We start from the raw sequence: 22,054 nt of genomic DNA on the forward strand, positions 1-22,054 counted from the left end.
GGTAAAGATTCCATCTGCAATGTGGGAGACCTGGGTTTTATCTCTGGATTGGGGAGAGCCCCTGGAGAAGGGAATGGCTACCCATTCCAGTATTCTGAACTGGAGAATTCTATGGACTACAGTCCATGCAGTCGCAAAGAGTTGGACATGACTGTGCGACTTTCACTTTCACTTTATGCCAAAAACAAGACTGGCAAGGCTACCTTTTACTAGGTTGTTAAATTATTTACTCATTTCCTTCATACCACACATCAATATTTTGTTTGCTTATTTATCACTATCATTTCTCATTAGCTACACATGTACACGAAGGCAAGGAACTTGTCATTAATACTGCTGCCTTCTCGGTGTTTGACATTATCCAGATAAGATTCATTTCATAAATTGTTTAAGTAAAAAATGAATAATGGTTCCATGAATAGTGTAACAAAAAACAAAACTAAGACACCAGCGTCACACACTCCTGTTTGACCTTATGCACGAAAGACCTGTTCTTCTTGACTCCCTTTGTTGTTCGTCTCTAAGCCATTCACCTATAGACGGCAAAACAGCCCTGCTATCACATGCTGACAGTCAAAGTTTTGACATGACTTATACACACTGATACTGCTTTGTCCACATGCATGTCAGTCCAATAAACAGAACGCTAATACATATGTCTCCTGTTTCTGAACACTGTCTTAATGTCCTCTGATGAGTGTTGCTGGCTTAAGGTTCATGATCCTTGGTGCAGGAATAAAACCTCAGCAACCTGTTGTTAGAGGGGCTTCCCAGGTGGCTCAGTGGTAAAGAATCCACCTGCCAATGCAGAAGACGCAGGTTCAATCCCCGGGTCGGGAAGATCCCCTGGAGAAGGAAACGGCAACCCACTCCAGTATTCTTGCCTGGAGAATCCCATGGGCAGAGCAGCCTGGCGGGCTACAGTCCATGAGGTCACAAAGAGTCAGACACGACTTAGTGACTAAACAGCAACAAACCTATTGTTACTCTTCCTGAATCTATTTCCTCAAGAAAGTGTCCCGAACCTAAGGTTTATAAGTGTTGGTAGCTGCAAAAAAAGGGAGTGTCATGAGCTGGTGTCATGAGTTTATATTCCTAGAGCTGCTATAACAAATAACACAGACTTGGAAGTTTAAAACCATAGAAACTCTTCTCTCATAGTTCTGGGGCCAGACATTCCAAGTGAAGGTGTTGGCAGGGTTGGCACCTTCTGAAGGTTCCTAGCTCTCCTGGCTTCTGGTGGTTGCTGGCAATGCTTGGCGTCCCTGGACTTGCAGACCCAGCATTCTAACCTGCCTCTGTCTGTGTGTGGCGTTCCCTTCCGTGTTTCTGTGTCTCTTCCCCCTTTTTTTTCCTCTTCTAAGGATTTGTCATTGGATTTAAGGCCCACCATAATCCAGGATGATCTCATCTAGAGATACTTAACTTACTATACCTGCAAAGACCTTTTCCCCCAACAAGGTCGTATTTACAGGATCTAGTACTTAGGATATGAACATATAATTTTTGAGAGAGTTATCATCAACCCCTGTATCTGCGATTCCCTCCTATGATTGGAAGTCCTATGATTTGAATGCATAGCTTGTTCTTGTATGAGAGCCACTGTAGCTAAAAAGTCGTAACACTTTCTTTTAAAGCATTTCATGGTGAACATATAGGCACGTCTCAGAGATTTTATGGGGTTTGGCTCCAGAAAGCCTCAATATAGCAAATACTGAAATAAAGAGAATCATGCCAATATTTTGGTTTTCTGGTGTATATAAAAATAACATTTACCCTGTAGTCTGTTAAGTACACAATAGCATTATGTCTAAAAAACTGTACCTTAATTCAGGTACAGTTAATACATACAGTTAACACAGTTAATTACATACCTTAATTCAAAAAACTTTATTGCTAAACATGCTAACCATCATCTGGCCCTTCGGTGAGTTATAATCTTTTTTTAAATCTTTTTGCAGGTGGAGTGTCTTGCTTGGAGTTGATGGCTGCTGACTGATTAGAGTGGTGAAGGGTGGGGTGGTTGTGGCAATTTCTTAAAATGAGACAATTCCTTAAAATGAGCCGAACTGATTGACTCTATTTTTCAAGAATGGTTTCTCTGTAGCACACAATGCTGTGCTGCAGAGCACAACACTCTTGTGCCATTTTTCCCACAATAGCATTTCTTCCGGGACTGGAGTCAATCCTCTCAAACCCTCCTGCTGCTTTATCAACTGAGTTTTTATGATAGCCTAAATCTTTGTTATCATTTCAGCAGTCTTCACAACATCGTAACCAAGAGCAGATTCTATCTCAAGAAGCCACATACTTTGCTCATCCGTAAGAAGCAACTACACATTCATGAGAGTTTTATCATGAGATTGCAGCAAGTCAGTCACATCTCCAGGCTCCACTTCTATTCTCTTGCAATTTTCACCACATCTGCAGTTACTTCTTCCACTGAATCTTGAAGCCCTCAAAGTATCCCATGAAGACTGGAATCAATATCTTCCCAACTCATGTTAATGTTGATATTTTGACCTCTTTCCACGAACCACATTCTTAAAGCCATCTAGAATGGTGAATCCTTTCCAGAAGGTCATCAATCTTGTCCAGATTCATCAAAGGAATCACTATCTATGGCAGCTATTGTCTTAAAATGTATTTATTAAATAATAAGATTGGAAAGTTGAAACTACTCTTTGATCCATGGACTACAGAATGGATGTTGTGTTAGTAGGCATGAAGATAACAATAATCTTGTGGTATCTCTCAGTCCTTGCTCTCAGGTGACCTGATGCACCGTCAATGGACAATAACAATATTTTGAAAGGAGTCTTTTTTTCTGAACAGTAGGTTCCAACAGTGGGCTTAAAATATTCAATAAACCATGTCATAAACACATGTGCTGTCATCCAGGCTTCGTTGTTGCATTTATAGCTATGCAGGTCCTAGATGGCATTTTCTTTTGATCTACATTGATAACTGGGGGCTTCCCTGATAGCTCAGTTGGTAAAGAATCCACCTGCAATGCAGGAGGCCCTGGTTCAATTCCTGGGTCAGGAAGATCTGCTGGAGAAGGGATAGGCTACCCACTCCAGTATTCTTAAGCTTCCCTTGTGGCTCAACTGGTAAAGAATCCGCCTGCAATGCAGGAGACCTGGGTTTGATCCCTGGGTTGGGAAGATACCCTAGAGAAGGGAAAGGCTACCTGCTCCAGTATTCTGGCCTGGAGAATTCCATGGACCGTAAAGTCCATGGGGTCGCAAAGAGTCGGACACGACTGAGCCACTTTCACTTCGTGTAGCCACCTTCATGAATTATCTTAGTTAGATCTTCTGGGCAACTTGCTGCAGCTTCTACATCAGCACTGGCTGCTTCACCTCGCAATTTTATAAGTTAATGAGATGACATCTTTTCTTAAACCTCATACACTGACTTCTGCTAGCTTCAAACTCTGATTCCCTAGCTTTCTCACCTCTCTCAGCTGTCACAGAATGGAAGAGAGTCAGGGCTTTGCTCTGATTGGGTTTTGGCTTACAGAAATGTCGTGGCTGTTTTGATTTTCTACCCAGAGCAGTAAAACTCTCCATGTCAGCAATAGGCTGTTTTGTTTTCTTATCGTTTGTGTGCCCACTGGATTAGCACTTTTAATTTCCGCCAAGAACTTTTCCTTTGTGTTCACAGCCTGGCTAACTGCTTGGGGCAAGAGACCTAACTTCTGGCCTCTCCTGGCTTTTGACATGCTTTCCTCACTAAGCTTAACGATTTCTAGTGAGAGACATGATTCTCTTGGTAAATGTCACACTGCACTTGAAAATGTGTGGGTTATTTTCAAATCTCTTTGATAATTTGTTTCTAGCATAATTATCTTTTGACAATTCTAACACAGTGATGGAGAAGGCAATGGCACCCCATTCCAGTACTCTTGCCTGGAAAATCCCATGGACGGAGGAGCCTGGTGGGCTGCAGTCCATGGGGTCGCTAAGAGTCGGACACGACTAAGCGACTTCACTTTCACTTTTCACTTTCATGCGTTGGAGAAGGAAGTGGCAACCCACTCCAGTGTTCTTGCCTGGAGAATCCCAGGGATGGGGGAGCCTGGTGGGCTGCCATCTATGGGGTCGCGGAGTCGGACACGACTGAAGCAACTTAGCAGCAGCAGCAACTTAGCAGCAGCAGCAGCAGCAGCAGCAACACAGTGATAAGAGAACAGACTCTGTATGCTTTCAATATCTTTAAACCATGAAATTTTTGCACCCTGTTTTATGTCCCTGGATATGTTCTAGTGTCTCCTAGCTTATAGTCTATGAGAACTTGGATAGATGTATATCTCATTGTTATGTGAAAATTGTGTAAGTCTTAACTATGTTGACTTGGTTCGTGGTGCTTTTCAGGTCTACTGTACCCTTCTACTTTTCTGTATGCTCATTCTATTAATTTTTGAGAGTTTGATATTAAAACTCCAACTAAAATTTTAATTTACTACGTAAAAATAATTGTAATATATAGTGGGACTATATGTAATTTTGTTCTGTATTTTCTGTAAATGTATTATCATACTTTCAGAATTTAAAAAATAAAAAAAAAGAATTTTGAAAAAATAAAACGAAAGTGAGAGAGGTAAGGTTTGTCCTTTCACTTGAACACTTAAGAGACCACTGTTGGGGGTATTAACTGGCCTACTTTCAATATTTTGTCTCCAGGCACAGGCAGGCCTGAAGAGAAGGAGAGATGGGGGGATGGCTTGTTGGTAGAGAAATCATAACACATCCATTTATCAATTAAGCTTGCCATCGTATATGGATGTGGTTTGTGATGTCCCAAAACAATCACAATAGCAACGTCAAAGATCACTGATCACAGACCACCATATCAAATACAACAATGATGAAGAAGTCTGAAATATGGAGAAAATTACCAAGAGTGGCATAGGCAGATGCTGCTGGAAAAATGGTGCCAACAGACTTGTTCCACGCAGGGTTGCCACAAACATCCAATTTTTAAAAAAGCTTTATCTGTAAAGCACCAGAAACTGAAGCCCAGTAAAACACTGTGTTACATTCTGAATGCACTTTCCTAAAAAAGATGATGAGGCAACACACAAGCTACTTGTACACTAGTTTGTAAATGAGCATGGAGATATAAATAGAAATATGGCTTAGATGTTTCCCAAAACTGGCATGATGGAACAAAACTACAAGTGGCTAAAACAGGTTTCTAAAAAAAACAAACACATGCATGTCAAATGCATCTGAGTTAAGAAGGTACTTCTTATTAATCTTAGTGATTTACATGCAAAGGGATAGCCCTAAAGTACACAACCAGCTCAAAGCATCAAAAAGAACAAAACCATGGAAAGAAGAAATGAGAATCTGATGAATTAAGGGTGACGTTGATCTCATGTTAATGTCATGTCTGGTAATAGAGTCAAACTTTCCAGGGTCTGTTCTCAGGCTGGGTGTGTCCTTGAAATGTCAAAGTGAAGCGTATGGGAACGCACAGCCATGAAGATTCTCTAGGGCCTGTTAGGATAGCCTCCAAAGACGTAGACCGATAGTTTCTGGATTCTCATGGTTTATAGCCTTGTGCGGATATTCTGTTATAGTGACTCTCGAGTGCTGGGGTGCATCAGAATCACCATGAGAACTTTGGTAAAATGGAGATGACTGAGCCACCTCCCAGAGATTTTCATTCAGTAGGTCTGGGATGTGGCAAAGAAGCTGCCTTTTTAATGAGGTCCCAGGCAGGGCTGATGCTGCTGGTCTGGAGACCAGACTGGGTAGCACGGATCTACAGCAAATTGAAATGACTGAATCCTTTTTGTGCATTCAATTTATTTCACATATAGACTTAGAAAGCACTCCATCTACAGTGATGTCCCACATTATTATCCATGATGTCCATGAGACAGACAGTCTTCATCCTCAAGTCTCCCCTCTTAGGTAGATGCCAACACCACATACATACAAGAGGACCAGGCAGCTACCTACATGGTAAGACCCGGGGCCCACCTGCTCCAAGACCTCTACTGGCCTGGAATCCCATCCTAGGACTCTCTTTGGGAACAAACACTGTCATCTCCTGACATGAAAATGCAAGTGCTCTTGGGACACGAATACCTGCCGTAAAGTGAGCTCTTACCAAATGCCAAACCTTCTCCTGACACAAAGTGAAGTCGCTCAGTCGTGTCCAACTCTTTGCGACCCCGTGGACTGTAGCCCATCAGGCTCCTCCGTCCATGGGATTCTCCAGGCAAGAACACTGGAGTGGGTTGCCATTTCCTTCTCCAGGGGATCTTCCTGACCCAGGGATCGAACCCAGGTCTCCTGCATGGCAGGCAGACGCTTTAACCTCTGAGCCACCAGGGAAGCATCCTCACCACGGCTCCAGGAGATAGGTATCAGCATTCTCTTCTAAAGAGAAGTTAAGCTGCTTGTACAAAGCAACCTGGCTGGTATCAGAACAACCTGTGATTTGAATCTAGGTCTGTTTAATGCCAAAAGCCATAGTTTTAACCACTACCTATATTTATCTTGTAAGTTTATCTTGCAAATTAAACAAGAAATGGCCACCAGACTCTAACATCTTACAGAGAAAACTCATAGCATAGCCTATGTGGAAACTAGCTGGTAGAGAAGTGCTGGAGGACAGAAGTTTGATGAGGAGGAGAGTCTGGACATTTTTGGACCATTGCAAACGCCTGGGCAAACCAGGACAAAGTCAGGGATGTTGCAGTGAAGAGAAAGCAAAGAACACATCTCCATACCCTGCAGACCCTGGGAGGATGGAAAGAAAGCTCACAAATTAGCCCTCTAAGAAAGCCACGGAGGTGTGTGTGCTTAGTTGTTCAGTCGTGTCCGACTCTGTGACTGCAAGGACTCTAGCCCGCCAGGCTCCTCTGTCCACAGGGATTCTCCAAGGAAGAATACTGGAGTGGGTTGCCATGCCCTCCTCCAGGGGATCTTCCCAACCCAGGGGTTGAACCCAGGTCTCACCTATTGCAGGTGGATTCTTTACCATCTGAGCCACCAGGGGGGAGATGACAAACTTCACAGTGTTATCAGCAAAAGACTGCTAGACAAGCATGGATATGCAATAGTTTCCATATGTTTTTGGCAAGTTATATTCTGTGCTGATATTATAGGTATCCACTCTATTTTAATTGCTATGGAAAGCAGACCAGTGAATTCCTTTGTTATGTCCTTTTTATATTTTTGCATATAAATATTGGTCTGTTAAAAGGCCTTTATTTTTTCATTTTAAAAAACATTTGTTTATTCATTTATTTATTCATTTGACTGCTCTGGGTCTTCAGTCATAGCAGCAGGATCCTTTAGCTGTGGCATGCAAACTCACAGTTGTGGAATGTGGGCTCTAGTTCCCTGAACAGGGATCGAACGTGGGCCCCCTGCTTTGGGAGCAAGGAGTCTTAACCACTGGACCACCAGGGAAGTCCCAAAAGGTCTTTAAATTCAGACTTTTGTTGTTTTCTTCAAACTGATTGTATGTGTGAGTGTGATTCTGGAATGCTGTCAAAGGAACTAGTAATTCCTTTACCTTAATTAAGTTCATGTGCTTGGTAAATTATAACTACTCCTTATTATTTTTGTATATATTGTTGGAGATTAAAAGAAGTGGTATAATTAATGCAAAAATTGCTTCTCTTTTGAAAGGTGTGGATTCTGCCTGGACTGGTATAATAATGAAGCCAGAATGCTGAAAATGGCTCAAGGCACTAGTACCAACTCAGTGTGCAATACATCACAGCCCAGGAAGATGCTTCTTTTGAAAAGCCAAGAAGGACCTGTGGTAGTCTATGCATCTTACACATTTGGGGTCAGGATGCTACAAGGAGTCCATTTATACAGTGGTGCTCAAAGCACAGAGAGAAAAAACACTGGCAGGGGAGATACCTAGACCTGAATTAAATTTATCCTCCTCTCACCAAAGCCTGAGACCGCCAGTGAATTACTGCACTTGTATTTCCTCAGCCATTAAAGAGAGACAATGTCTAAGAGAACAGACCTCACTGGTCCTGTGGTCGGTGACAGAAACAACGCTGGTCCCTACTTTCCCCCATCCCTTCTGTCCTCAAACATCTGTGTCCCTCTATCTGCAATGACAAATGGGATCAGTTCAAATTTCGGAAACAGTCGAGGGTCATTCTAAGGGTATTCGCTCTGACTTGAAATATGAAAAATAAATAAACCATAGTTGAAGTAAGTTCTGAGATTTTTTTTTTCTGTTTTCAAAACTAAAGAATCAGCTTCTTAAAATCTGAATGACTCACAAGAACTCTGAGTTCATGATTTCCTTTATATATTTTTACCAAGTTGGAGGTGGCCTGGGTTTCCTTAAGGGTGTTGACACTTGAGCTGATTTTTAGAGGCACTAAATGTATTTCCACCACTGGGTCCTGAGCAAACAGTTAGGAACAGCCACCAGTTTTTGAGAGCTGAGTGTGTGCTAAATACACATACTTCATGAACACAACCTCAGATAATTCTGATTAGCAGCTTTTAAAAATTATTCCTACTTGGTATAATGGGCAAATGCATCAAGTACCTCCCCTTCCTGGCAGTCCCTTAATTCTGAAAGGGACAAGGTAGGATTGAAACCTAAGAAGTTCTGTAGTATATAACCTTTACAATGAGCACCTTTCCATATATAATCCAGAACAAAAGGGTCTGACATTATGAAAATAAAATTTATGACTCACAGAATTGTGACTGGTGTAGAGTGACTCTTTGGCACTATTAAAGCTGGAGTTACTAATATTGTTATGATGTTTACCCTTCATATATCATTTAAGATGAACTCTTTCTTGGAGTTTTCCCATTAGGAGAAGCCTAATATTTTATTTGTTTGACTCACCCTTCTATTCCTAGAGAAAGAATTATACAGGCCTGTGAGATAGCTTTCAATTGCCCTTAACATAAACTTAGAATAAGAAAAGCATTTACACTGCAACCCGTTACTGCATTCCAGATATGCTAGTATTGAGTTGGCAAAAAGGTTCGTTCAGTTTTACATCATCCAGAAAAACCTGAACGAACTTTTTGGCCATCCCAATGATGTGGAAAACCCCGAATGAACTTTTTGGCCAACCCAATATTTTTATTCTGTTTGATTTCATTACTTAAGAATGCTGGTCCTGAAGACCTAAAGCTGTTTCTCCAGAGAAGACATACAGATGGCCAACAGACACATGAAAAGATGCTCAGTATCACTAATTATTCAAGAAATGCAAATCAAAACTACAAGGAGGTATCACACCAGTCAGAATGGCCATCATTAAAAAGTCTACAAATAACAAACATTGGAGAGGATGTGGTAAAAAGGGACATATGATCCACCAATCTCACTTCTGGGCGTGTATCCAGGCAAAACTATAATTCAAACAGATACATACACCCCTATGTTCAGTGTAGCTCTATTTACAACAGCCAGAACATGCAAGCCACCTATATATCGATCAGTGGATGAATGGGTAAAGAAAATGCGATGTTTATACATACAATGGGATATTACTCAGTCATAAAAAAGAATGAAATAATGCCATTTACAGTTACATGTATGGACCTAGGGATGATCATACTAACCAAGGCAAGCCACAAAGAGAAAGACAAATACTATGTGATATCACTTACATATATCTGAAATAAGACTCAAATGAACTTATCTGCCAAACAAAAATGGACTCACAGATATAGAGAACAAACTTATGATTCCCAAGGCGGAGGGGGTTGGGGAAGCGAAGGGCTGGGAGTTTGGGATTAGCAGATGCAAACTAGTGTATATAAAACAGATAAACAACAAGGTCCTACTGTATAGCACAGGGAGCCATATTCAATATCCTGGGTAGCCATTCCCTTCTCCAGGGAATCTTCCCGACCCAGGGATCAAACCTAGGTCTCCTGCATTGTAGGCAGATTCTTTACCATCTGAGCCACCAGGGAAGCCTAGCAAACCATAATGGGAAAACAGGGAAAAAGAATGCTGGTCCTGACCCATAAACTTGACTTCAGATTGAAAGTAGGTCATATTCTGTTTGTAGGCACACATACACATATGTCCTAGAGAAGGGAATGACAACCCACTCCAGTATTCTTGCCTGAGAAATCCCATGTAGAGGAGCCTGGCAGGTTACAGTCCAAGGGTTTACAAAGAGTCGGACACAATTGAGTGAGTAATACTTTCACTTTTATGTATATATATATATATATACACACACACACACGCCCATACACACATACAACATGACTTCTAGCTCTGAATTTAAATCAACTGGGATGGGCTTAAAATTAAACTCTTCTCAGCAATCTGTTACTCAGTGAGATTTAAATTCAATCTACCTATTATGTCTTTTTAAACTATGTGTCTTTTAAATTTGTGAAAACACCAAAGTGCCTAATACATCCTGACAGTTCACTAAATGAATGAAGACAGGAGTAGTGCTTTGGTATATAATTTATTTGTGTACTGTGGGAACTATTCATGTTTTATTTCAATTTTCCATTCTTTATTTCATTACTTAATATGCTAACACTCTTAGAAGAAGGCAGAGGACAAGATGTTATAGACATCTAGGATTAGAAGTTACTGCCCAGAGTGGCTATTCAGCCAAAATCATTTCAGACCTACATACCAGGCTCCCCTCCTCTAGGACAAGTCCCCAAGCTTTCCCCAAGTCAGTTGACATTTCCGGAAAGTATGACACTTTCCTAGTTAAACCAAGTCTAATTTATGAAAGACAATGGAACTCTTTCTCAAACGATGGTACTTTATTATTAGCAACAGTCTTTAGAATTGCTTTTCTGTCCTAAGACATTCCAGTCTCTCTCAAAGTCTCATTCTAGTATCTAGTAGCCCTCAATGTCAGAAATGATTTTCCAGCACCTATAACTGCCCTTTTGAGTTGAACAGATTCAAAAAAAGGAAATGATTTTTGTTAACTGGGGGTGCAGGACACAGACACACTGCAAGAACTGTCAATCTTCACGTGGATTACTGTTTGATCAACCAGAAATTACAAACCCAATTCTTTCAGTAGCTCAAGATGCATTAAAAGCAACCTCCACTTTCAACTTTCCCATTAGCCCTTGGCTGCCCAGTCACTCACCAAACTGGTCTACAGATAAAGGAAGGTAAGTTTGTTATGCGGACGATGGGGGTGGGGGGGTGTTTGTTATATGAGGGATTTTTGCATTAACTGCAGTTAGGGCAATGGCACCCCACTCCAGTACTCTTGCCTGGAAAATCCCATGGACGGAGGAGCCTGGTGGGCTGCAGTCCATGGGGTTGCAGAGAGTCGGACACAACTAAGCGACTTCTTTCACTTTTCACTTTCATGCATTGGAGAAGGAAATGGCAACCCACTCCAGTGTTCTTGCCTGGAGGATTCCAGGGATGGCGGAGCCTGGTAGGCTGCCATCTCTGAAGTCGCACAGGGTTGGACACGACTGAAGCGACTCAGCAGTAGCAGCAACTATTAGAATTACTCACGTTGCTATTCCTGTTTACTTATTTTTCAACAATTATTAGAGGATTTACATATTATTTCAAAATGGAAATTCCAATTCTCTTACATATATTTCTTCAAGAAGATAAATGTGTCCTTCAAAGGAGGGATGCAGTTCCTGCTGTTACCATTCTCCTTGGAGATGCTGAATCACAGCATCTGAGGACTGCAGGTGTGCACCCAGAGGAAATCAACAGCCACCTTAGAAAAGAAAGTTGGCTCCTTGATCTGTGAAATGGAGATAACACAGTGCTGGCCTCACAGCATAAAAAACTCTGTTTTTTCTGTTGTACAGAAAAAACTTTCTCTTGGCAAGTTTTAGATTTTGTAAACAGGGAAGAAAAACTTTACATTTGCCTAATTCCACACTTGTGGGTACTGCAAAGACAAAGAAGACATGCATTTGTTCCTGCTGAAAGGCAGGGTGAGAGAGAGGTTTCCAGTCCCTGCTGGAGCGCGGCTGAAAAGACCAGCTCTGTAGTTCTGTTCAGTAATTAGATGAGTCTCGTGACACTATCAGACTGTCTTGCCAGGGTTTCTTTTTTCGTAACTCTTAAGTCAACCAAGTAACACTAAAAAATGTGAGACTATTAGGCCGAGGTTTCACTAAATGCATCTCTAAAGAAAGAAAATAATTAGGCCCCAAGCAAAAAACATGAATCAGGGACTTCCCTGGTGGTCCAGTGGTTAAGAATCTGCCTTCCCAGGCAGGGGACATGGGTTTGATCCCTGGTCGGGGAACTAAGATCCCACATTCCAGGGGACAATTAAGCCTACAGGTTGCAACTTGAGAAGTCTGCATGCTGCAACGAAGATCCTGGGTGCTGCAACTGAGACCTGACGGGGCCAAATAAATAAATATTTTTTAAAGACATAAAATCAAATAGAGAGCACAGATTACATGTTTGAGATGACATCATGGTCAAATATAGCTAAAGATACAGGAAAGGTCCAACCCAGTAGGAGAAAGCAATGCGGCATCCAGTAAATGGGAAAAAGAAAACGGTGGAAGACAGGAAATTAAAGTATTTACAGTATTAAATATGATAGGTCTTTCGAGTGGTTTTAGCTCTGTGTGTGTGTGTGTGTGTTCATTTTGAAAGCTCATCATGTAAACCACGATCTCGTTATGAGAAAGTTTCAGCCTTTCACTGAAACAGGTTCTCAGAGCATCCACTCAATAGATGCCCTTCAAGCACCCATTCCTACTTTAATCTTCTCTGTAACATTCCTTCTGGTTAACCACTCAGGGTTTTAAAATTGCCAGTAGTGGGCAAGTACTTCTCCAGAAAAGGTTTCTTAATAATGCCTACAACCAGGCAAATACACTTCCCAGGAGCAGTGAAAAAAAAAAAAATTTAACCCAAATTAAAGACCAGATTAATTATAATTTTTAATTTCCAAATTTTTTCTTGGTAAAGTTTGCTTTAAAACAAATTTCTGTTTGTTTCAGGGAAATAACAATAATTTCCAGTTAAGTTTAAAAGGAGAAATTTATTAATGAAGCCCCCAAGTTAAAAAGGAGAAGTTCCCCCTTGGTTTATTAATGTCAGTATTATATTTCTATGTTAGCAATTAAGTCTTGGAGTTAACCATGGTTCATGAAAAAGTCTATAGAATAATGCAACAATTTTTAAAATATAAGAAATCAAAGTACCAAATGCACATTTAGCTGGGATCCAGAAAAATACGACCAATACTGATTCTTTCATCATAGAAGAGGACAAAGCCCAACCCCACCCTGACTTCCCTGTTAACAAGGCACATATTCCCTTACCATGGTGTTACCTACATACACAGAACAATACACGGAAGTTTGTTCATCAACTAGTCAGCACTAGTTGAGCATTTTTCTGTGCCAGGCACTGCACCAGGTGCTGCTCATACAAAAGTTACAGAAAAAAATTTTCTCTCCCCTCGAGAAGCTTGGCATTTAGTGGAATGGACAGAATGCAAAGTGATAAACCAAGTGAAACCCAGCAATGGTACAGTCTAAGTACAAACTAAAATCTGTGGAGGAAGCAGCTGATGTCTGAAAGATTAGGAAGATCTCACCTAAGTGGGTTGTGGAACAAGGTCTTAGGAGTGAGATGACTGCCAGGGAAAGGAGGGAGGAAGGGCCATTCTAGGCAAGGAGAGCCCTAGAGGAGAAATGAAGGGGAGGTTGGAAGTAACCTAGGGGTGAAACAGACCTACAGATGTGGCATTAAGAAATTTGAATATTAAGAAAGATACACACCCCTCAAAGTTCATTGCAGCGCTATTTACAATAACCAGGGCATGGACACAACTTAAATGTCCATCAATGGAGGGGTGGATAAAGGTGTGGCATATATATATACACACATATATGTATACACACACACACACACACACACACACACACACACACACACACACACTGGAATATTACTCAGCCATTAAAAGGGATGCAATTGTGCCATTTGCAGAGGTATGGATGGACTTAAGAGACTGTCACAGAGTGAAGTCAGAAAGAGAAAAATAAATATATAACACATATTTTGGGGTCCCTCGTGGCTCATCTGGTAAAGAATCTGCCTGCAATGTAGGAAACCTGGGTTCAATCCCTGCGTTGGGAAGATCCCCTGGAGGAGGGAAAGGCTACCCACTCCAGTATTCTGGCCTGGAGAATTCCAAAAAGTGTATAGTCCATGAGGTCGCAAAGAGTTGGACACGACTGAGCGACTTTCACTTTCATATGTGGAACCTAGAAAAATGGTACAGAGGACCTTATTTGCAAAGCAGGACTAGAGATGCAGATGTAGAGAACAAGCATAAGGGTGCCAAGGATGGAAGCGAGGCAATGGGATGGAGCGACGGGGACTGACTCACACACTACGTGTTTAACATGGATAACTAACGGGCATGCACAGCACAGAGAGCTCTACTCTGTGCTCTCTGCCCCCAAATGTGAAGGAAATCCGGAAAAGAGGGAGATATGTATACATACAGCCGATTCATTTCGTGGTGCGGCAGAAACTAACACAGTATTGTAAAGCAACAATACTCCAGTTTTTTAAAAAAGAAATCTTAATAAAAGGCAGATTATGCTGGATTCAGACATGAGTAAGATGCAAGGTTTGGAAGTGATGCCTCTTTTAAGAAACATGGATTGTAAGGAAAGACAAAGACCCAGCAATAGTTTGGAAGGAAATCTGCCTGGATGTGTGGACAGTTGGTGAACTCTGGCCCTGTCTCGGGGGAAGGCTGAGGGAACTCTCCATCACCCTAGGCACACACGCCAAGGAGGAAATGATTCTCCCGAGAGGTGCTGTCCCCAACAGAATCAGCTCCTAACACTCATACGGAGACACACATGCAATAAAGAAAAACTCACAGTGGTTCAGTTTTTATTGAAAATGAGTATGTTCTGCCTGAACTAAGATTAAAGTTTAAAGAATATTTGCAGTGTATCATCTTTTAAATACAGAGCATTAACCGCCTACCATTTTTATCATGGCCATGTTTTCTAACCAAAGTTGCTGATGAAAACAGTTGTCCAGTAGCTGTCTACAGTGCTTCTCTGTAAATCAGAGGGTGCCTCGCACTGCCTGTGACTGTAGCAACAACCAGAGCTGATGATCAAACAATAGGCGGAGCAGAGCTGGGGCCACACCCCCACCCCCTCCTCCCTGCCCCAATCCGTGCAGAAAGCAGGGGTCAAGGCTGCTCCACTATCTCAGCTCTGACTCACTCACTGCCCTGACTCTCACCAACCAGCCCTGGGTTGGGTTATTATTTATTTATTTTTTAAGTTGAGGGCTCTCAAGGGGTTTGGTTTGGTTTTGAATCAAATTTACTTTTCATATCTATTCAGAAGTGTGGAAAGAGTCTAGGAAATATCAAAAATTAAAATTCCATTTCCTTGAGTTATTTTTAAAGGAGGGAAGTCCCACACTCTCCCAACTGCTGGGAGAGGGCAGGTTTGTTCAGTGCTGGGGGAGGAGAGCTCACCACAGAACAAAACTCTGTGGCAGAGTGGGCAACCCTGGGGAAGAGAGTGGCAAGCTGCAGGGCACCCAGCGGTGATCTGGGGTTCCCCCAGCCTTCCCCACAAGGGAAGGGGCCAGGACAAGGTCAGAGTTCACCAAATGACCACACATCCAGGCCCTGGTCCTGGCAGATTTCCTTCCTTTCCTTCCATCCATGTTTCTTGAAAGAGGAGTCACTTCCTACCCTACATCTTACTCATGCCTGAATCGAGGCCCATTTGGGCCACAGATCCATGCTGACTACTTGGCTACCTGACCTCTTGAAAATCAGCAGATGCCTCTCCCAGCCCACCAATCTCTACACCAGCACCCCCGCCCAAACTTTTCTGCACAGCTTTGAGTAGCCCAAGCCAGCATTTGACTATAAAAACTGCAAGAAAGCACACTTGTAAGGCACATCCAAAGCCAGGCTCCTCTAGAAAGCTCAAAGGAAAAACTAAAGGTGTAGCTTCATTTTATTCGCAATTCCTATTTGAAAGTGGAGTACGATTCCACAGAGAAGAGAGCTCCCAGCCCTGGACAGATGAGCCAAGCTGAGTAAGTCACAGTGGTCAACAAAATTCTGTATTCGAGAATCTCCCGAAAGGCTTCTCTTTGACCCTCAAAGAAAACTATCAAGACCTAAACTTGAAAAACTGTTTTGATTTCATCAGAACTTAAGGATTCATGAAAAATTTATCGTAATACAAGATTGCTATCAACAGCACAATTTTAAAAGAAAGACATACATTTGTATTAGGGCACAGATGAAAATCCTATAATCACATGCTAATAACCAAGGAGACTATAACTGCCTGTCAATTACCATGGAAAACAATGGGATTAATATTAACAATTTAATACGTACTAATACAGGGAAAGATTACGTTCTGGGAACCAAAATCAAAGACAGATTGAATAAAGAGCAAATGGTTGGTTTCACAATTAACAGCAAAATGATGTCAATACCGATTACATTAGATGTGACTATCAAGTAATTTTGTTCATTCGGATGTGCTTGGGGAATTAGTCTCATTACGTCACCATCCATACCACCCTTTCGGAAACTGCAAAAACTGTGATGCTCATTATTTTGAAAAAGCTGCATTGTAAAGCAAGCAAGTAATCCTTAATTCTGTTCAGTAGAGAGACGCTATATTTGAATGAGTCTCAATGTATCTGCTGTAGCTTCTGATTTTTCATTCTATAAATCAATGTCAGTTGTTGAATGTCTTGTAATTTTCCTTCCTTGCTTGTAAGGAAACAGAAAAACATTCCTTCCCAAGAAAGTGGTTCTGTAATTATTCATGCTTTGAGTAGACTTGCTACACATTCTGGTTCATTTTGTGATTGGTAGTCCTTTTCAAATATTTTTTAAATGACCTGCGGCCGCTGCTGCTGGTAAGTCGTTACATGGGGCAAAACTGGATCTCTCCACTGTGCAAATGAGTCCCCGGGGAACTCCCAGCCTGTTTAATGTGTAAACGGTGCCTAAAAGTCATTGTGCCCCTGGCTGGACTCAGCATCAGTCAGCCCCCACTCCCCTGGCACCTGGGGTACCATGCTTGCTGCTACTCCCAACCCCTACCCCGTTGGCAAAGCTGCACTTTCTTTCTGTGATCTTTTTCTTCTCCTTTATCCCTACAGCCAGTCAGTTCTGAAAGTCTACCAGTTCTAGAATTCATCTCTCATTCCTGAGTTAATTTTGCATCTCTCCTTTACAGCTTACTCCTCCAGGTCTCTCCCCAGCTATAACCAGTCTCTCCCTCACTTCATCCCACCTGGACCGTGGCCCAGAACCACCTCTCTGAAAGACAGATACCACTGTCCTGCTGAAAATCCTCAGCAGCTGAGCAAAGTGTCCCAAATCAAACCCTGCAACTCAATAAAGAGAAATGTCGCCTCATCACAGAATTCCATTTGCCTGTATTTCTGCCCAGTCTCCCCCTTGTCAGAGTTCTGGGAGGACCGATGGGCAAATGGAACACTCCCCTGGATGAGTGACATCTTTTATGGGCCCTCACTTATATATTCCTGCATCTCTGAAGCCCACTCTGTTCAACAAGAGAAAAACATGGATTAATGAAAAACAAACTATGCATGTTACACCTCAATATAAAAAAAGTATAAGTACACACATCTTGAAAATCTCCCCAACAAAACTGCAAAGCAAGGTTCTGTGGAGCCAAGCTAGTGCCAAAGCGGCAGAAGACGAGAAACTCTGAGCTCAGATCCCCTCAGTATCTGGTGTGGTGCCGCTCCTCTGCAAAGACCCACCCAACGGCCTGAGAGCATTTCCCCAGCATTGCGCCTGCAGCTCTGAGTTGACCACCAGGATACGTATGGTCGGAATCAACAGCCCTCTCGTACCAGGAACTTTCTGGGCTTTGGATCCCAAAACACCCTGCTGGGCTCATTCAGCCTCCATGGGAGACCCAGAGCTGCAATCTGTACCTCGTTGGAACAGCTTTACATGGGTCTCCTCTTACAGCTTGAGACCTGCAAATCCCATCTATACTTCCTATCCCTGTCACTCTAAGAAAGTGTTGGCCACTCAGTCATGTCCGACTCAGTGACCCCATGACTGCAGCCCACCAGGCTCCTAGGATTCTCCAGCCAAGAATACTGGAGTGGGTAACCATTCCCTTCTCCACAGGATCTTCCCAACCCAGGCATCGAACCCAGGTCTCCTGCATTGCAGGCAGATGCTTCACTGAGCCACCAGGTTACTCTAAAATTCCCCTAAAAATCAAGCCTCTCCACAACTCCCACAGCCTTCCAGCTCCTTTTCTCAGCCCAGTTTATTCCCAGTTCACTTGTCTCCCCACCCACTGAGTAAGTTGAATCAATGATACTCCCACCAGCATGCATGAGAGTTTCCACCCCTCCCATTTTTGCCAACAGTTTTATCAGATTTTATAAAATCGCATACCAATCTCACTTTGGTTTTCCTGTCTTGATTCCTATACCTCTGCATGGGCTGCTTCCCTGGCTCGCAGCACCCTCCCCCACCTTTTTGACCTCCTCACATATTCTGGTTATCTTTTCAGAGGGGACTTAGAAACGTCTACAGCAAATATTTCTCCCATCTGCCTCTCACCATGTGATAACATCAGCCAGTCATCTTCTTGCCTCCAGTCTGGAGCAGCTTGAAGATGGGGCTCTGCCTTACTTATTTATCTCTGAATCACCATTTCCTAATGAAGGGTCGGTTGCTGAGTGAATGTGGAATCACTCTGTCTTTCTGCAAGCTGGTGGTAACTAAGATGGGATCAACACTGACTCCATGTCCTTTGAGAAAGGAGCTTTCACACTCAGAGACGAGCAAAGGACAGAATACCATCAAAGTGGTGATTCCATACAGTAGGTACAATCTGTGCGGGAACTCTTTGGGCTGCAGAATGTGAACATATTGATGACCTAGACTAACTGTTGTTATCTGATGAGCTCACAAGAAAGAACTTGTGTAACTTGGAGAACTCTACTTATGTGCTTTGCAGAGCAGCAGAGTGCACTTGGGCTGGGGTTTGTTTGTTTTACTTATATCCAGCAAGAGCTAATTGCTAATGTTTCCTTCCCCACCAGCATAGGTTATGGCCTCATGTACAAGAACCACACATCTGAACTGGCTTTTAGAAATGTCAGAACTAGCAGCAGCCGAGTCCTGCCACCCAGAGTGCAAAGCGGTCTCAGCATCTGGAAAGGAAGGCGCAGAAGGGAGAGGCAAGACCTCAACGCTAGGTCAATTCATGACAGCTTGCAGTTACTCTGCATGTGATTAGGGGGTGGCGGGGGCCCAGAACTATCTAGAGGCTAAGATACAAAGATGAGAGACAGTGGAGTGAAGACACACAATAATTAAAAAACAAGGCGTGCACAGTCCAGCAAGCCTGAATTTCCATCTTCACCACTTACCAGGGGTTTGATTCTGGGTAAAATTCTTCACACCTCACCCTCTCAGCTTTTCAGCAATAAAATACGTTGTTTTCAGGATGAAGGACAAAATGCTTATGTCTGATGTATAGAAAGAACCCGGTACACAAAAGGCAACAGACACATGGGAGCTGTTACTAAGACACAGTCCGCGCCTTTGAAAGCCAGCTTCCTATCACTGCAGTAAGAGTGTCATCCTTACGTGTGGTCATTCATTCATTCATACGTCCATTCATTGCTTCAGGAAATATTTACCAAATGCTCACGGTGACTCAGGCTCTGTGAGAGACATCGGGCCTGGAGCAGAAAAGAAAACAGACAAGTGCCCGCTCTTCTGGGGCTTAGTGTAGCAGGAGGGGGGACACAAGAAGAAACAGAAACACGCCTTCATAACATGTTTGGTGGCGACAGGGCTCTGCAGTGGAGGAGAGATACGGGAGCTTGAGAGTGACGAGGGCATGATGTTTGGGTGAGACGAGAGGGAAGGTCTCTCTGTTATGGTGACGACAAGCAAAGGCCTCCAAGAAGTGAGGGAACAAGTCAGGCAACATATGAGTGTCTGCCCAGGGAGGGATGTGACTGGTGTGAGGCAGGAAGGGCCTCGCCAGGAACTCTGCTCAGCACTCAGGAAGCTGGCAGCTGAGGTGCCCCCTGCTCTGAAAAGCAGCTCTGTCCCCTGGCCCTCCACTTTCCGTGGATGGTCTTTCCACAGATGGGGACTCCAACAGGGACACTGAGGGTCCTCTCCCATCAGGCAGCCGGCACACACGGGTTACTCAGAGGAGCAGGAGTACGTGGGCGATGAGGCGGGGCCACAAAGAACAACCGACAGTCTAGTCCAGAGGAGATGATTTATGTAGGGAAAGATGGAGCATGCTCTCCAGGCACGATTATACCAGGGCCCAGAGGAGACAGGATGGCCCTCGAGCATGAGCGCTGAGCTCCCTGGAGAAGGAAATAGAAGCCACTCCAGTATGCTTGCCTGGGAAATCCCATGGACAGAGGAGCCTGGTGGGCTACAGTCCATGGCGTCGCGAGAGTCGATTGAGCACGCGAGTTCTGAGGGGATGTTGAAGAAGGAGACACAGAGAGGTGAGAGCTCCACTGGGTGCCGCTTGGAAGGGAAGCAAGGAGATTGAGGGAGGTAGGGCTGTCCTGGGCACCCCTGGAAAGAAGGTGAAAGGACCTGTACATCCAAACGCAGAGTGGTATTGCACAGAATTTGAGGAGTGGAGGCTCCCCAAAGCCCACCCACAGACCCCCAAGGACTCAGGTTACGAACGCTCGTTTTAGCGAAAAAGGTCCTCATCTCAGTCTCTAATGCCAACTTCAAAGTCACTACCTACAGGCTTTAGTTGGACTTGCTAACCACATTGGCTAGGAGAGGCTTGGGGAACTCCAACTTGGGAGACCCAGCTTTAATCTCCAGTTCATACAGGTAAAGAAAAATAACACATTAAACACTTCTGGATTTTTCCTTTTCTCTTGCAGGCCAGCCACTAGAAGGTTCTCCACCCAAACTGACAAAGGCATAGCATAAACGCACTCTTGGGCCTCCTTCCCCCTCAGCAGGCATTGGTAACCCCCTGGCTGAGCCCAGGTGCAGCCTCACAGACGTTCTCAACACAGCCCTGCAGTTACCCCCAGGGAGGGCTCACAGCACATGGATGGAGTCGCCACAGCAACCTCACCCCTCACCCTTTCTATTGGAAATGGTATCAACCGCCCACTGACAGAGGAACAAGTTGCTTGACTTTCCAAAAATCTGGTACAAGAATGAATTAGAGGAATTTCTTCCATCTTTCCTCATCCTGTCAGGTTGAGGTGAGGGGTAGAGACTATGGTCAGAAAATTGATTTTTCATTTGAACCTAAGAGGCTGATTCAATGCCTTAATCTCAGAGTCAGCAAATAGCCCAGGTGGCCATGAAGCTACTGAGTCAAAGTCACAAATCTCAGTGATAAATGTGTATGTGTTTGTGTGCACACACACATGTGCAAAGGGTTACATGAGGGAGACAAAGCAGCCAGGAGGTGATAAAGAAGAGAGATAAGATCTGAAATCCTATGAGACCTGAGAGATCATTCTGGGCTAAGAAAAGTAAACCCTGTAACAACATCAAAGTTGAACCCACAGGTATGCCAGTAAAACGTGTTTATTATTTGCCTTATTTGGACCTAGGCCACATTTCTACTTAATTGCTCCTTTCTTGGGCAATAATTATAAGGCTAACTTTTCAAATAAAATAAAATTGTTCCTCTGCTCTGGGCAGACTGCCTCCAAAGCAGGTTACAGCAAGTATTCCCAAACCCTTCTTCCCAGCTGGTCGATCTTGGGGCTTCAGGGTGTGACCTGGGTGAGGAAGATTGCTTTTATTCCAGCGCTTGCACTAATTCTTGCACTAATTATGGGAGGAAAGGAAAGGTGGGTCAGTAGGCCTTGGTTTCCTTGTTTATTGAATAAATTCGTTTGACTAGTTGAAAGGAGACGTGTGTGAGTGTATCTGTGGTAGACATAAGGAGTGGTGTAGCCATTTTCCAAGAAAAACCAGCAAATTAGTTTCCATATCTTCTACAGCGAGTCTCCAACCCTACCTTAGTTCCTCTACTATTGGTCAAAGGGT

At 43.2% G+C, this 22,054-nt stretch overlaps 1 protein-coding gene and 1 non-coding gene across 4 annotated transcripts in view; both read right to left on the reverse strand.

The window, feature by feature from the left end:
* GRHL2 (grainyhead like transcription factor 2) overlaps positions 1-22,054 on the reverse strand; it is a 172,324-nt gene that overhangs the window by 70,638 nt on the left and 79,632 nt on the right. The gene's annotated exons all lie outside the window — the stretch shown is intronic.
* Positions 6,281-6,353, reverse strand: TRNAG-GCC (transfer RNA glycine (anticodon GCC)). Its single transcript has one exon. It is a non-coding gene; the product is annotated as a tRNA-Gly (tRNA).

This window comes from Ovis aries, chromosome 9, assembly GCF_016772045.2.
Source record: "Ovis aries strain OAR_USU_Benz2616 breed Rambouillet chromosome 9, ARS-UI_Ramb_v3.0, whole genome shotgun sequence".
Lineage (NCBI taxonomy): Eukaryota > Metazoa > Chordata > Mammalia > Artiodactyla > Bovidae > Ovis > Ovis aries.